Source organism: Musca autumnalis, unplaced genomic scaffold (assembly GCF_047663935.1).
Source record: "Musca autumnalis isolate F117 unplaced genomic scaffold, ASM4766393v1 scaffold_1, whole genome shotgun sequence".
NCBI classification, from domain to species: domain Eukaryota; kingdom Metazoa; phylum Arthropoda; class Insecta; order Diptera; family Muscidae; genus Musca; species Musca autumnalis.
In genome coordinates this window covers 128,794,761-128,811,425 of record NW_027411644.1, presented here as the reverse complement: position 1 = coordinate 128,811,425, position 16,665 = coordinate 128,794,761, and the positions used below count along the sequence as shown (strand labels likewise).

General features: G+C 33.7%; 1 protein-coding gene across 5 annotated transcripts in view; it reads right to left on the bottom strand.

The window, feature by feature from the left end:
• The window catches only part of side-VII (sidestep VII transmembrane protein), a 1,783,907-nt gene that overhangs the window by 1,065,811 nt on the left and 701,431 nt on the right, over positions 1 to 16,665 (bottom strand). The window lies entirely within an intron of this gene.

Here is a 16,665-nt window from a genome sequence, read left to right as displayed (position 1 = left end):
TAATGAGGCCAAAACCTTCAAAATACCGAAAATCGGGAGATATCGTCCTATGGGGGCTATATCAAAACGTGGACCTATATAAACATTTTATGGTAGAAATGTTTCTTAGCTTCTGGAAACACAAAATACAAAGTTGCAACCGATTCTGTTGTCAAATGGGACTAATACATTCAAAATATATTAAAATGACGCGATTTTTATATGGGGGCTATACCAAGATCTATTTAACAGGTCGCGTAAGTAGCACAACAACAACTCTATTTTGGCCGAAAATTCTTCAATATGTCAAAATGTTTGTTTACGTTTTCATACAATTTATTCACAATAACAAAATATTTGACAGATTGAAACCAATCAGCTGGCCGTTTTACGCCACCTTATAATTTCATCATGGGCTATACCAAAACGTGGACCTATATAAACCAACTTTGGTAGGAATGTTTTTTGGTCTCACAAAATACCAAAACTGCAACCAATTCGGTGGTAAAATGGGACAAATATCTTAAAAATGCCTTAAAACGACGACTCGTCACGCGTCATTTTGTATGGGGGCTATACGAAAGCGTGGACCTACATAGCCCGCTTATACCAATACCAAAAGTCCTACGTACATATAATAGATTTTCCCAAAATTTCATCCACCTACGTCAATCCGTTCGGACGCTAGAGTGATTTCCACAGACGGACAGACGGACGGACATGGCCATATCGATGTAGAATTGCACGCTGATCAAGAATATATATAGTTTGTTGGGTCTACAATGATTATTTGGAGTAGTTACAAACGTAGTGACGAACTTAATATACCTCCATCCTATGGTGGAGGGTATAACAACTTAGTGAAGGATACGCGTTCATTTTCACACGTATAAATGAGTAAAGTCCTGCCATAAGCTTAGACAGGGTTGAATTCTAAGGAGCTAGCACCATTTATTTTTAATAAAGACCACGTATTTTGTTATAGAGCAGCTTAGATTAGTTATTATTAGCAATATTTAACCAAAATGCACTTGAACAATATTGCTTAGTTTTGTAGAAAATTTAATATATTTGTAAACAATTTAATTTTTTAAAAAATGTCGAACGTTAGCTTTACTAAACTTTATGTTTCTGTACATCAGATGCCTCTACAAGGATATTCAAGTACAAAAAAGTCGAACTTTACCCAGAAAAATACCTCAAAAATAGCAAAAATGTAGCTTCATAGAAATCTGAATCCAAATGCGAAAATTTTGTGCGAACATTTTTCTAAAAATCATATTTTTCGGGCCTAATTTTAACAATTGTCATTCGTTTTCTTCGTACTTGATTGCACATTTTAGTTTTTTACGTTCCTGATCCAATAAATCATTCCCCTTGAAAATCTATCTACTAAAACGCGATTTACAAGAAATTCCAAAGTAGAAAAATCACCTAAAATTGTTTTTAGAAATTTCGCTTATGTTATCGCGTTTTATGCGGTTCGTTTCCACTGCAATGAAACAACTAGTACAGCATCTTCGTTTTAGCGGAAACAGAGATTTGAAAACTTCACTGATAAGGGAGCTACATTCATTTTATCCCAAAAAATAGTGTATGATGCTACATCCACGGTTCTTGATTGATCGCCTTGAAATAGATATATATCGATATAGATTTTCATGGTGAACACTGAAATCGGATGCGGACAAAAATTGTATGCACTTTGCGCAGACTAGCGATATTTTATAGGTTTTTTAATGCTAGGATGCAGCCGATGCTACATCTTAGCCTCCAATGTAAATTTCGAAAAATATATATAAATTTAAAGATATAGTCTTGTTGTACATGAAAATCACATGCGGACAAAATGATTTTGATAATAACGCGATTAACACGTATTTTAAAATGCATATAAATTAAAATGGGTTATTTGACCTCTGTTTACACTTCAGAAGCTTTGAGATATATCCTCATCAACCCAATTACCTTCCCTAATGGGAAAGCTTTAATATGAATGTCAATGAAGCAATATCCGTCTATTTTATTGGGAGATTTAAGCAAAATGAAAGAAGTATTCCTATAGATTTTTTCAATATTTTTTACAAAATAATGCATGTGAAAAAATATTTTTTCAAACAAAAAATTATTTGTTTGACCAAAATATGAGCTTATTTTGGCTGTAACATCGAAACTATAATACCAATCTGTATGATTTTAGTTTCATTTGATTCGCCGTGAAGTTTTGATCCACAACAAATTTTTATGTAACTTTATGACCACTAAATGGGCCTTAATTTTGAAAGAAGTTGATCTATATTCATTAATTTATCAATTTTATGTACATTCCGCGAATTCTGTGTAACATTTTGTAGGTATTATGAAATCTACTCGCTGAAGTCACTTCGAGAGATCTTTTTAGTAACAATTGTGCTCATTAAAATAATTAGCGTTTTTATAATATTTTCTTTCTTAAAAAGCGAAATAAAAGGGCCATAACTTTTGTCCGCAACAACCAAAAATTGGCTCGCGACCAGATTCGTACTTGCAATTTAAAATTTTTTCTGAAATGGAATATGAAATAATTGACAATATTCCTGATATATTCTTGATCAGCGAGCAATTCTACATCGATATAACCATGTCCGTCCGTCTGTGGAAATCACTCTAGCGTCCGAACGGATTGACGTAGGTGGATGAAATTTTGGGAAAATCTGTTATATGTACGTAGGACTTTTGGTATTGGTATAAGCGGGCTATTTAGGTCCACGCTTTCGTATAGCCCCCATACAAAATGACGCGTGACGAGTCGTCGTTTTAAGGCATTTTTAAGATATTTGTCCCATTTTACCACCGAATTGGTTGTAGTTTGGTATTTTGTGTCTCCAGAGACCAAAAAACATTCCTACCAAAGTTGGTTTATATAGGTCCACGTTTTGGTATAGCCCCCATATAAAGTACGCGTCATTTTAATATATTTTGAATGTATTAGTCCCATTTGACAACAGAATCGGTTGCAACTTTGTATTTTGTGTTTCCAGAGGCTAAGAAACATTTCTACCATAAAATGTTTATATAGGTCCACGTTTTGATATAGCCCCCATAGGACGATATCTCCCGATTTTCGGTATTTTGAAGGTTTTGGCCTCATTATCACACCGAGATGGCTGAAATTTGGTATTAAGTCTTCGTTGGGGGTATAAAACTGTCCCCCAGAAATTTGTGGGTATAGGTCCACGCCATCATATAGCCCCCATAGAACGGTACCTTCCGATTTTCGGTATTTTGAAGGTTGTGGCCACATTATAAAAATTTCGGCCCGGCCGAACTTAACGCTTTTCCTACTTGTTTAAAATTTATTATTATATTAGTGTACAATTCAAAAATTCATTCCACAACAATAATTATGGATAATTGCAACAAAAAAATGTTTTTTTAAAGTCGTAATGTCGGCAGACTTGAACTTAATTTTTAAGTAGGTAATGAAATGGGGTAATCTTTTCCAAAAACTCCACAAAAATGATTGATTACCTGGAAGGTAAAAATAAACATTAATGTTTGATATGCATGACAAAAATGGCGAAAAAAATTTCGTGAATCGTGGATAAGTTTTGTTTAGATCGCATTTCGACATTTAAATCTAGGATTCACCTAGTGATTTTCCATAATTATTGCAGTGACGGGAATTTCGGAGTCCTCCTCAAATATTCAAAACCTATTTAGGCCACTTAGTGAAGGATACGTGTTCATTTTCACACGTATAAATGAGAAATGTCCTGCCATAAGCCTAGACTGGCTTAAATTATAAGGGGCTAGCACCATTTATTTTTAATCACGACAACGTACGACTAAGATTAGCTATTTTAAGCAATATCCATCCAAAATGCACAATTAATATTCATTTCTTGAACAGTATTGCTCAGTTTTGTAGAAAATTTAATATATTTGTAAACAATTTAATTTTTTAAAAAATGTCGAACGTTAACTTTACTAAATTTGATGTTTCTGTACATCAGATGCCACTACAAGAATATTCAAGTACAAAAACGTCGAACTTTACCCAGAAAAATACTTCAAAAATAGCAAAAATGTAGTGCCTTAAGGTGTTCGAATATGAATTTTGCATTGACTCTGAACGCCATCTACCGTAAATGATGGAACTAATTAAACTATATCTTTGTTTCAGGGGAATTATTCTCAAATATTCTCTATCCAATAAATTAAAGCACTTGTTTCTACAACATCTGCCATAAATAACGATTTTACTCATTTTTTAAGGGTGTTCGAATATGAGTTTTGCATACTGCAGGTACATAAAAGAAATACATAACAGAGTTTAACAAAAGAAAAACGGAATGAAATAATTTATAAAAAGTTACACATTTTAAAAGAAATAAGTATATAGAAACATCGATGAACTCTTCCCCTTAGTTGTGAAATCAAACACATTTCCCTCATAGTCGAAATCATCAGTGGGAAGTCGGCATCTGGAATTAAATGATTATAAATGTAATAAATCGGTACATTCATATTTCAAACATACATATGTATTAGGCCGGGGCGATTTGAAAACCTTAATGGGCCCTTCGCGTTTCTGATTCCTGGGATTTGTTATAAAACAGCATTCCACATCCGCGAGAGCCCTGTGTTACTCTCCTTGACAAAAATCCTCTCTCCACCCATAAAAAAATATGTTCTAACATAAAAAATATGTTTGTACCCAAACAAATAAAATTGAGATATGTTACAAAATATTGCAAACATATACATATTTGCTTGGACACAAACAAATTATGTTTGAATCCAAACATATATTTGTTTGCAACCAGTCCCAAATAAACATTTGTTTGAATCCAAACATATTTCTGACATATATTTTTCTGCGTGTGCGTTTGATCATGTTGAAATTGAACATTTCTGGATCATTTCAAGTTCGAGACCATTGCTGAGACAGAAATAATTTTGTATTCTGCATGTAAGCAATTGACCCTAAGTCGGCTCAGGTTTTGTGCTCAATGGAACTTTGGGTTATTACAGGGCATCGTGACCATCAATTCTTGCTGACAATTGAATTTAATTGACCGAAACGTTTCTGTCAACTCATGAACAATGAAATTACCCATTATGCCTGTGTTGTTGGGATGCTGAATATGAATCATAAGTCAAAGTATGTTTGGACAAAATGCGTTTAAAGTAATTTAGAGTCGATTAAGCCCTCATTCGTCGGACTGTCTGGTGCGAACGATAAGGTCCACTTTTTCAGTTACCTTCGCGTTCAAACTTTTGCTCTTAAATGTTGCAAGTGGTCCAAATAAATAATAACGATAGATATTCAATTGTTATCCCATTTAGAGATTATACATTTCATTTTTATTTTGGCTTTTTTATGTTTATTTGCAATAAAATTAGTTGATAAGAATGACAAACTTTCAAAAAATGAGTTATTGGCCTAATGTTATCATTCCTTGGGGTCAGTGAAGATATCAGCATTAGAAAATGAAAACGATTTCGAACTTTTGGGGGTCAGGAGATTTTGCTGGGTATCGGTCAACTCCTTCGGTACTTCCACACAACATTTTGCGCATACATATTTGCAGTATAAGAACATGTCTCGGATCATATTGAATTTTTTCTTGTCGGTAAACGCGCCCCTATAAGGTACATTATTTTTCGGGGCAAGTCCATTCATTCTGTAATAATGGAAGAACAGCTTTAAAAAAACCTTACTAAAATTAATGATGATTACGATAACTTACGATGATTAGTTTTTTAAAACGCTATCAATTTCTGCGTGGTCAAGTCCGTTTTTCCTGATATAAAGGTCCAAAAGCTCTAAAAACTACTACGGGGACCAACTAAAATCTCCGGACACGATAACAATCGAAGGGAGTGACCGACATTGGTCCAACCTTTGCTGATTATAATATATCTCTCAAACATACATTGTTTGAAGGTGAACTATAGCGGACAACTCCGTCCATCCATTTCATGGACGTAAACAAATATTATCTCGCTCCAGCATTTTTTTGTTATAAATAAAACAATATATTTGTTCGTTTATTCTTTTATTTTAATAATTTTGAAAACATTGAGTTTTGGGTTTGAAAGGTAACTAACTGGCAAATATGTATGTGTATGGCATTAAAAACACATACATAGACAATGTTTGTCAAAGCCGTTTTGACAATGAAATGTTGTCAAAGATATAATTTAGAAAAAAAAATTAAATACATGATTGCATGGGGTTACCTTTTTAACTGTACCATGAAGTATTATATGGATTTTGAAGCTGGTTACTACCGTGTCAAGAATGGGGATATGGTCATTAAGATCTTCATGCTGAGAATGTATTGTTGCTGGGATAGAATCATTATAATTAACTATAATATTCTTGATCTCATTAGGCTCTACATCAATCCTACTTTAAAAATCAGCTATTTTATTCTCTTTCCTTTAAATGTACTCTATCTTCCCGTCATATTCATCCTGTTGGATAAGCCACCTTTGTAGTCTTGCCTTTAAATCTCTTGCATAGTTTTTTATCTTTGACATCTTGAATGGTTTTAAAAAATCGATGTCTGATTTTTTTTTAGATTTTTTTTTTAGATTTTTGTTAGATTTTAAGACTGCCAAAGTTTGATTACAGTCGGAATATGTTAACACGTGCCACTGGGGCCTCGAAGTTTCCACGGACCCTATATATTAAAATCCGAGCCGATTTTTAAATTTTTTTGTAGAATTTTTGTTTAGACACAGACATGAACTGGTAAAAATTTCTCACCGATTGGGCAACACATGTGACCTTTAGGGCAATTTCACATTTGGCCCCATACAAATTACAATGGAAATCGTGAGGTCCCAGTGGTACCTGTTAACATATTCCGAATGTGCTCCAACTTTGGCAATCTTAAAATATTACAAAACTTAACACTTTATGGGGGTGCCGTCTAAAAAAATCTGACATCGATTTTTTCCTTTTGAGTTAAAACTAGTGTAGTAACCACTTAAATGTTTGATGATCGGTGTGCAAATCAAATTCTCGTTCATACAAATATGGTCTATAGTGCCTTACACCCCACACCACTGCAAGGAGTTCTTTCTCGATGGCTGAATAATTAATTTCATGTCCGTCTAATGTTCTTTAAGCAAAACAAATTGGGTGTCCTTCTTGGGAGAAGACTGCGTCAAACGCAAAGTTGCTAGCATCGGTAGTAAGCTTAAATCTTTTGTCAAAGTCGGGAAACCTTAGGAAAGGATGTTCCATAACCAAACGCTCCAATTTATCAAATGATAATATGTAGTTTGGGTCATTTGTATTAACTTTTCTATCTTTTTTAGGTATGAAATCATTGGGTATGCAATTTCTGCATAGTTCCTAATAAATTTCCTCTATTATCCCGTCATTCCCAAAAACGATTTGATTTGTTTTTGGGTAGTGGGTTATTTTAAATCTGCAATAGTACCAAATAAGGAGTTTCAAATTTTCAATTTCAATTTTTTTATTGAGTCTTTTCGAAAAATATTAAGAAGTTAATAATTGTATAAAAAATAATAACTTAAAACTATTACGTGTTGTTTTAATTACAATATGTGAATGTAAAATAATCATTGCAGCAACTAGATTATTTCATAAACTGGGGAAACATGTTAAATAGAAACTGTAAAGGTATACCGAGCTTGCTCCCGGCTCTTTCATATCTAGAGAGCGTGTCTCAATTTAATTGACTTATGCTATCCCTAACCTATCTAAATTAATATAAAAAGCATTAAAAACAAAAATAAACTAAATAAATAAAATAAAACACAAAATCCTATGCAATTAATTAGGATTTTAGACAGAAGGAACCGTATGAAGGATTTTTATCATCTATGAATTCCAGGAGAAACATGTAGGAAGAAATCTGGACACGCAACTGAAGCTAAATCCAAAGTTAAATCAATGCCGACAGCTGAAATATAATTAGTATTGTCCCATGTAAAAGTGTATTCAGATCGAACAGTTTCCCGAACTATGGAGTTTGAATGTCTACGAAGTCGACTGATATAATTCTTAACAGCTTGCATGGCATACACCGAAATGGGGGTAACTCCCGCAATGCCGTATATATAGTTGTTTGAAAAGCGTTTATTAAAGCTTTGAAAATTTTTCCCTACACATAATCTAAGTATTTTCCTTTCAAAAACTTCCATTTCTTTCATCACCGTTGGAGAAATTTGGAACCAAATGGGAAAGGAGTATAGTAATACTGGCCTAATGCATGTTTTGTATAATAACAATTTTGTTTGAACAGGTAATGTTTTACTATTAAATAATCCAATAAATGATCCTTTTATACCATTTGCCTTTTTTATGAAATTTCGAGCGTTCTCATTAAACTTTACTAATTTATTAAATTGCACACCCAAATACTTTATACTATCTCTAAATGGTATTTCTGTTCCATTTAAAACTAGTCTTAAAGATTTGCTCTCCGGCACAACACATCTCTTACATTTACCCGAAGCATTTCTCAAGCAAATTGCCTCACTTTTGGAGGAGTTAATTGTTATTCCCCATTGGTTATAAAACGTCACCACAGAACTTAGGTGATCTGAAACATAGTTCAACGCCTGCGCTGGAGATTCTGCATGAGCATATAAAAGGCAGTCATTAGCATACAACACTCCTAATGAATTATTTGATTGATGAGGAAAATCGTGCATATAAATGTTAAACAAATGGGGGGATAAAATCGAACCCTGTGGAACTCCACATGATATATTACACAAATTAGATTTTGAATTGCCAAGTTGGAGATAAAACTGTCTATCGGTGAAGAAATTTTTAAACAGTTTTACTATATGTACAGAAAAGCCTAACTGGATCATTTTAAAAATAATTCCATTATGGTAGGTGCGATCAAATGCTTTTTCGACATCCAGCGCTACTGCGACTGTGCACGATTTTCTTCTTAAGTTAGAAACTATGTCACAATTAAATTTGGTCAAAGCGTCAGACGTGGAATGTCCTTTCCGAAAGCCAAATTGAAACGAAGGGATATAATTTAATTGCATGTCAAAATCCATTTTTTCGCGCAAAATTTTTTCAAATAATTTTCCTAAGTTAGAGAATAAGGAAATGGGCCGTAAGTTATTGACATCTGTAGAATTTTGTTTCTTTCTTATTGGTTTTATTTTTCCAACCTTCCATATTTTAGGGAAATAACAATTATTATAAATAACAACTAAGTATCGAATAGCCGTATCGGGAAATTTTCCAATCAAAAAGTTTGATATACAGTCATTACCAGATGACTTTTTATTATTTAATGACGTAACTATTGATCGGACCTCTTGAACAGTATTAAATCTGGACTCCGCAGATATATTAAGTTGCGTTAAACCTTCACAAAAGGTTTGTAAATGGTCAGGAACTTGGCTCATTGCATCACTAATTGAGCTCTCAATTGAAGAGACATCTGTATTTGGAGTTGGGGCGTTATACACAAGATCGAAGTGGTTTCTAAGGCAATCAAACTTTTCTTGTTCGTTAGACAACGGGTTCCCATTTACTGAAATATTAATATCGCCTGCCTTTTTTGACTTCCCTACTACACTGTAAATTTGTCTAAATGCATTTGGACCTGGGTTTATATTGCTTAACCTATCATTGAACAATTGGGCCTGTTCAATTTCTACACGTTCTTTTATTAGAATCTTTAAAAGTTGAATTTGCTTAGATAGTGATATATATTCGGGGTTATGTCTATTCAAATGTCTATGAAACAATCTTTTAAGGTCTCTTTGCATTATATGTTTTATTTTATACAGCTTTTTTATCTTCTGAAACTACGTACTTACGATTTTTTATGTTTATGTTTCTTTTGTTAAGAATTTACATTCATCAACTTGTTCTGGATTTACCATGATTTGATGGAAACCTATCTATAGTGGATAAGTACTGATCTATAGTGGATAAGTACTGAGCTTTACCCAATTTATCGAATATATTTTCTATATTGGGAATTGGATATTTGCCAGCGATAGTGTTAACATTCAAGTTCCTATTATCAATAACTAGACGCAACTTTTTGTTGCCATGACTGTCGCCTTTTTTAGGAACAATCCAAAGTGGGCTGTTATATGGGGAGGAATTCTCCGCTATTATTCCTTATTTTAACATGTCTGTGATTTGGCCTTCGATTTCTTTTTCATGAACTTTTGGGTTTCTATATATGTTAGAATATATCGGTCTGTCCGTTTTTGTAACTATTTCATGCTCTATTTCGTGGGTAAATGTCAAATTTTCACCTTCAATGTAAAAGAGCATACTGAATTGTTTTAATAATTTTGATAATAATCTACTCTCCTCAGTATTTCACTTTGTCTGGTTCATTAGATTCCAAACTGGAATCTATTTTGTACTTGATTACTTTTAAAAAATTGCCGTTAAAATTAATTTCTGCTTTTAATGCTCGTGACCGATTATAGCAAGATACTCTTTCCTACAAAATCATTGACCACCCATGTCATGAGTGGACATTTGTTTAGATATTTCTGTAATACCATTTAAAATACCATTTAAAATACCATTTAAAATACAACTTGAGCTCATTGTTCTCTATCATGATATTTTTTTAGAGAATTTGGGAATATAATACACCATGTCGAACTTGTGCCATTTATTTTTGGACCCTGATCGTTAGCCTAACTATGGGCAATTGTGAATTCGGGCGTCTGTGGTAAAAATTGGTAGAATTATAATTTACTTTGTGTAAAATTATTTCAATCAACTTTTCATTGAAATATTAGTTCTGTATTTTTTTTTTTCAATTTGTATATTTCATTCTTTAAAATAAATTCGTTGAAGATAGTTTTCTAAATTGTGCGTCTCTTGCGTACTCTAATAGGTTATGGGCCCAGCCCGCTTTCACTGCGCCACAGGTTCAAACATCGGGATGGATCATTGATTCAGGCGCTACTTGTCATATTAGCACAAACCGTGAACATTTTATTACATTTGATAGCAAAAACCGTGAAACTGTTTCAGTTGCTAATGATGAAACTGTCACATCAAGCGGCAAAGGAAGTTGTCAACTGGTAATGTATAACACCAAAGGTGAAAAGACAAAAGTGACAATGGAAGATGTTCTATATATACCATCGTTTCATGGTAATTCGATTTCAGTCTCCAAAGTGCTAAATAAAGGTTTTCATATAGCTTTTGAAGATACAGTTTGCAAAATAAATACTAATAGCAGTGAAGAAATTGGGGTTGGAGACGTTAGTTATGGATTGATTTTACTCAAAGAACAACTGAATCACCAAACGGTCAAGTCTATGCAGAAAAACAGCTGGTGAGTTTAAAATTTTTGATTACGGAGTGAGCAAAATCTGTGATGTCTGTGTTAATTGCCAAATGACAAGAACTCCATTTACAAAGTGTCTGTTTCAAAATCAACCGCAGTGATGGATTTAGTACACTCGGATGTTTGCGGTCCGATGCAAACGGAAACTCCAGGAGAAAAAAGTATGTTCTCACACTGATCGACGACTACAGTCGCTATTCCACGTATTATTTGCTAAACAATAAGGCGGAAGTGGTCGAGAAGATTAAATTTTATATGGAAATGGTTAAAAATAAGTTCGGCAAGTATCCCAATATTCTCAGATCTGATAATGGAGGAGAATATACAGCAAGACGTGTGCAAAACTACATTGAAAGCATAGGTGTCCAGTATCAGTACACCGTTCCATATTCACCACAACAAAACGGAGTAGTGAAAAGGAAAAGCCGAAGTTTGGTTTAAATGACTAGGTGTCTGTTAGCAGAAGCAGGATTACCAAACACGTATTGGGGTGAAACCATCATGACTGCCAATTATTTGCAGAACCGTTTGGTAAGTAAGGCTGTGAGTAAAACACCATTTGAGTTATGGGAAAAGAAAAAGCCAGCCATAGAACATCTACGTATTTTTGGACCAAAGGCATACGTTCTTGTACCGGATATTAGGAGGAAGAAGCTAGATACAAAAGCTCAAATATTAACATTTATGGGTTATGATGAACATTCGAAGAGGTACAGACTAGAGATGGACGCGTGCCTAAAAAATTAGGCACGAACATGGAACAAAATTTGTATGCACATTCACGCACAAACACGGCGTTTTTCAAAAAGGCACGAACACGCACACTCACGCACGAAATTTCAAAAAAAAGAGATATTCATGTAGCTGTACAATAATTTTTCAAAAATATTCATATACACTATACTTCGAAAATATACATAATGCAAAATTACTTATAAACTAATATTTACATATTCTTATTTAAAAACATTATTTCCAGATGTGGAAAAAATCTCTCGCTCGTTGCTGAGCTGACGGGTATAGCCAAAAATTTCCTGGCTAATTGTTTTAACAATTTTAGATTAGACTCTATCCAAAAGTTTAAAACATCAGTCTGGCTAGATACGGCACTCGCTAAATATGTATAAATTTCTTTATCAATTAGAGACTTGTCCATTTATCGTCTTTTTGCCAAATTTGGATCCAAAAACTCTGAAAATTCGTGTAAATGTGGCATTTTAATTTCCTGCTCATACTTAGAACACTCTATGTTCTCACTTTGTATATCAATTGCTTTTACATTAGCTATTACGTCATTCATTTTTTCTTCTAATAAAAAAATCATCTCCTTAAATGGCGGAAATTAAAACATCCGTATAAGATGTGCCATTGCTGGTACAAAGCGTTTAAGCAATGTAAACAATCATTGCTTTAAAATATTTCATGAATTGAGAAAATTTTCAAAAGTTTTTCAGACCAAACGGCAAAAATGTGCATAGTAGGGGACACTCTTTGCATATTTTGAGAAAACCCAATAGAGGTTCTAGCTTTAAGTCAGATATACGATCCAACTCATTTTTTTCTAGCAAAATACTCTTAATCTCATTCTGGACTTGACATATGCTCTCAAGCATAATTCCAACGTGTTCTTATATCTTGTTTTAACGTTTTCGACAATTTGCTGTTTAACTCCGAGTGTTTAAAATATCTTACAAGCTTTTTTGAGCAGTCAATCAGTTTCCCAATTCGGGAAGAAGATGTTTTTCAACAGTATCATCCATAACTAAGTTCAAATTGTGGCAAGCGCAAGGTATTCGTTTAAATCTTTTAAAACCCGAAACAACGTTCGAACCATTGTCGGTTACAAATACAGAATTTCCCAACTTGTCTTCAATATCAAATTTATCAAGATAAACAACTGATTTTCAAAGACAGTATATTGAGTTAACCCGCTGAGTTGCTTTTGTATTTGCTTCTCTCTCATGAACAAAACAAATGGCAAACAAACATAATCTTTTTGTTCTGGCCTCTCCATAACAAAACGGCAAAAATTACCAGACTACAAAAACGAATAATTTTAGGAAAACTACAGTTGGTGAATTTTTTTGGTCGGTTTTATATTCTTATTAGATTTTTGTGTTTAGTATGGTCTCTTGCACGACTTCTAAAGGGAGCCCAAAAATTTAGCACGATCGTGGCACATAGTGCAGATCGTGTTTGGTCGTGTCGTGCTAAATCGTGCCTTAAAAAAAAAGCAAGATCACGCACGGCCAAAAATTTATTCCGGCACGACACGAACAAACACGGCGATTTTCGGGAAGGCACGAACACGCACTACTCACGGCACAACACGCGCCCTCCTCTAGTACTGACTGGCAGATCTTGAAACGAAGAAAATTACGATAAGCTGAGATCTTAAATTTATTGAAAATGCAACAAATATGCAAATGGATAAAACACAGAATAACCAATGTGAAGACATTTTTATTGAAGGGGAACCAAGCAAACGGATTCAGGCATATCGAACATACCTTCGGGTTAACCATCGTGTGATGAGGACTGATTTTGTAGTATAGATCCAGAAGCAGATGCAAATATTCAAGAAAATGTGAACACTGAAATAGAAGTAATTTCATCTGAGGAAAACGGAAACGGTTTCATAAAACTTGCATACAAACTCTAAAGTTCGAACATCAAATAGGTCCACAAAGGCTGAAGCTCCAGAGAAGTTAACCTATATGAGTTCTAAGATTTCCAATACTAGTGAGCCTAGAACGCACAATGAAGCAATTAAGTCGAAAGAGCGCCACAAGTGGATAAAAGCAATGTCTGAAGAAATGTTATCACAAGACATGGGACATTGTTCCGAAACCAGACAACAAAAATATTATAAGCTGCTAATGGATATTCAAAATCAAGCGAGACGCACAGGGAAAAATTCAGCGCTATAAAGCAAGGTAAGTTGCTCGTGGCTTTAGTCAAAAGTACGGAGCCATACAATAAAGTCAGATAACTTAAGTTGCTGTGAATAAGCGCTTGATAAATCAAAAGTTTCGTTTCAACATTGAATTTATACTTAAATTTGTACAACAGACCTAATGCACTTGACACCTTTTTTTACATGTTGTATATGGCTTTCCCAACATAGGTTGCTCTGAAGTATCAAACCTAAGTATTTTACAGAGGTAACTTCACTAATCTGAAACCCATTGACGTTAATGCTGAATACATTATCTATCGTCAATATGAGGTTTAAAACGTATTACCGCCGTTTTGTTTGCGTTTAAAATAGTTTATTTATACGAACATATTCATTAATTAATCTAACATCACGTTCCGTATTAAGCTTGACAATAGTTTCATGTTTGTAAGGATAAACGACACAAATGTCATCTGCATACAAAAAATTTTCCCTGCTATCGGCAGTACGACGCATTCTTCAGGACTCTTCAGTCCATTTATTTGTACAAATTGCTTTCTGTTCTCTAAATAACTTTTCATTATTTGTAGCGTACTTTCTCTGAAGCCATAAAACTTAAGCTTTTCTAAAAGGATCCTATGATCAACGAGATCAAACGCCTTAGAAAAATCATAAAATATTGCCGCTACACCTTTGGCACCATCACCCAATCCATTACAAATTGTTCCTATAACATTTACACACGCTTCTTCGATTCCACAGCCTTTTCTAAACCCGAATTGGTACTCGTTGAGGATATTATTACAGTCTAAATGTTCAGTTATCTGCTGGAATAAAATCTTCTCATAAATCTGATTAAAAATGGGTAAAATAGCTATAGGTCTATATCTATCTACCGTGCTGACATTTGGTTCCTTCGGAATTGGTATGACCTTATTAATTTTCAAAACATCGGGGTAAAAACCGGTATCTAACATGTTATTGAATATTGTTGTAAGATATGGGGCTAAACAATTATTATATTTCAAAACAGTCTGGGGGGAAATATTTTCGTATCCTGAACTGTTCTTCCTACACACTTGGGACATGACATCCCGAACTTCAATTTAACCAATTCAGACTTCTCATGTAGGTCCAATCATCGAGATCATATTGGTCAGTGGAAGCTTTCAAATCATTTACTGATTTCAAAAAATATGTGTTAAAAATTTTAGCATTTTGACAGTCGTCAGAGTTCATTCCGTCTTGATTCCTAACATTGATAGGTCTATGTTCATTTGATCTGCCAAGATTTTTATTTAAAAATTTCCAACATTTATTAGGGTCATTTCGAAAGTTTTGAAGATTAGTTGTATAGAAGTTATTTCTCGAGTCCCTAGATGCAATATGTATTATTTTGTTATACGAAAAATTCCCACGATTCTTCCTTCTAGATTTTAAAAACTTTTCTTTAAAACAAATCAATTTTCTTAAATTGCCGTTAATCCATGGGGTAATACTGTATCGATTGTAGGCCTTAAAGGTAGTGGATTCCTCCAAACATTTTTGAATTCGAGTAATAAAACGTCCCATATCAACCGACGGATCTCCTGAAAGGTAAAATAGCAACAATTCCCGTTCTAAGCATTGCTCTAAAAGCTGCTGATTAATAACCGAAAACTTTTCAAGACTACGCATTTCATGAACAACGTTGACCCCAACACAAAAGTGAATAACATTGTGATCCGACAAACAATGCTCTGCAGAAACTATATCTGAAACTCCTTCAAAATCAGCGTATATGTGATCAATACATGTACCCCCCAATGGTCTTGTTATCAATGAATGAAAATTTTTAAAATTGTAACTGGCAAGAGTATTCAAAAGTGCATTAGATGCGTTTGTATCTAACAAATCTATATTTGCATCTCCCACAACATGTTGAACAACATGTTATCGACAAATGAAATAAATGTATTCTGTACACATTTTTGAGACATGTAAAATGAGACAAACTTTATAGGTTTACCGCGCCATTTCACATCTTCAAGACTTAATTGTATATAATCTATAAAATTTATGCTTTCACATACATCTATCTCAAATTTAATATCATTTCTAACATAAATTGACGTTCGCCCATACCCATCCACTCTACAGCAGTGTAACCAGCTACAGTATAAATTTGAGAAACTTCCTGCTTAAACCAGGTTTCTTGCACAGAAATAACACTGGGTAACTTCGGCAAACTAGCAAGCAACTTTCTATACTTATTAAATTTATTAACTGATGATAAGCTCCTCATATTAACAGAAATTACATTAAAAGACATATTCCTAAGATTTTTTAAATAATTTAAATTCATTGTAGTACGTATTAAGCATAACAAAATAAAGAAAAATAACGTTATAATCAAAAGAAATGGTATCAAATGTTGTAAATATTCTACGACGATAGATATGTCTCATCATCATCATTCTC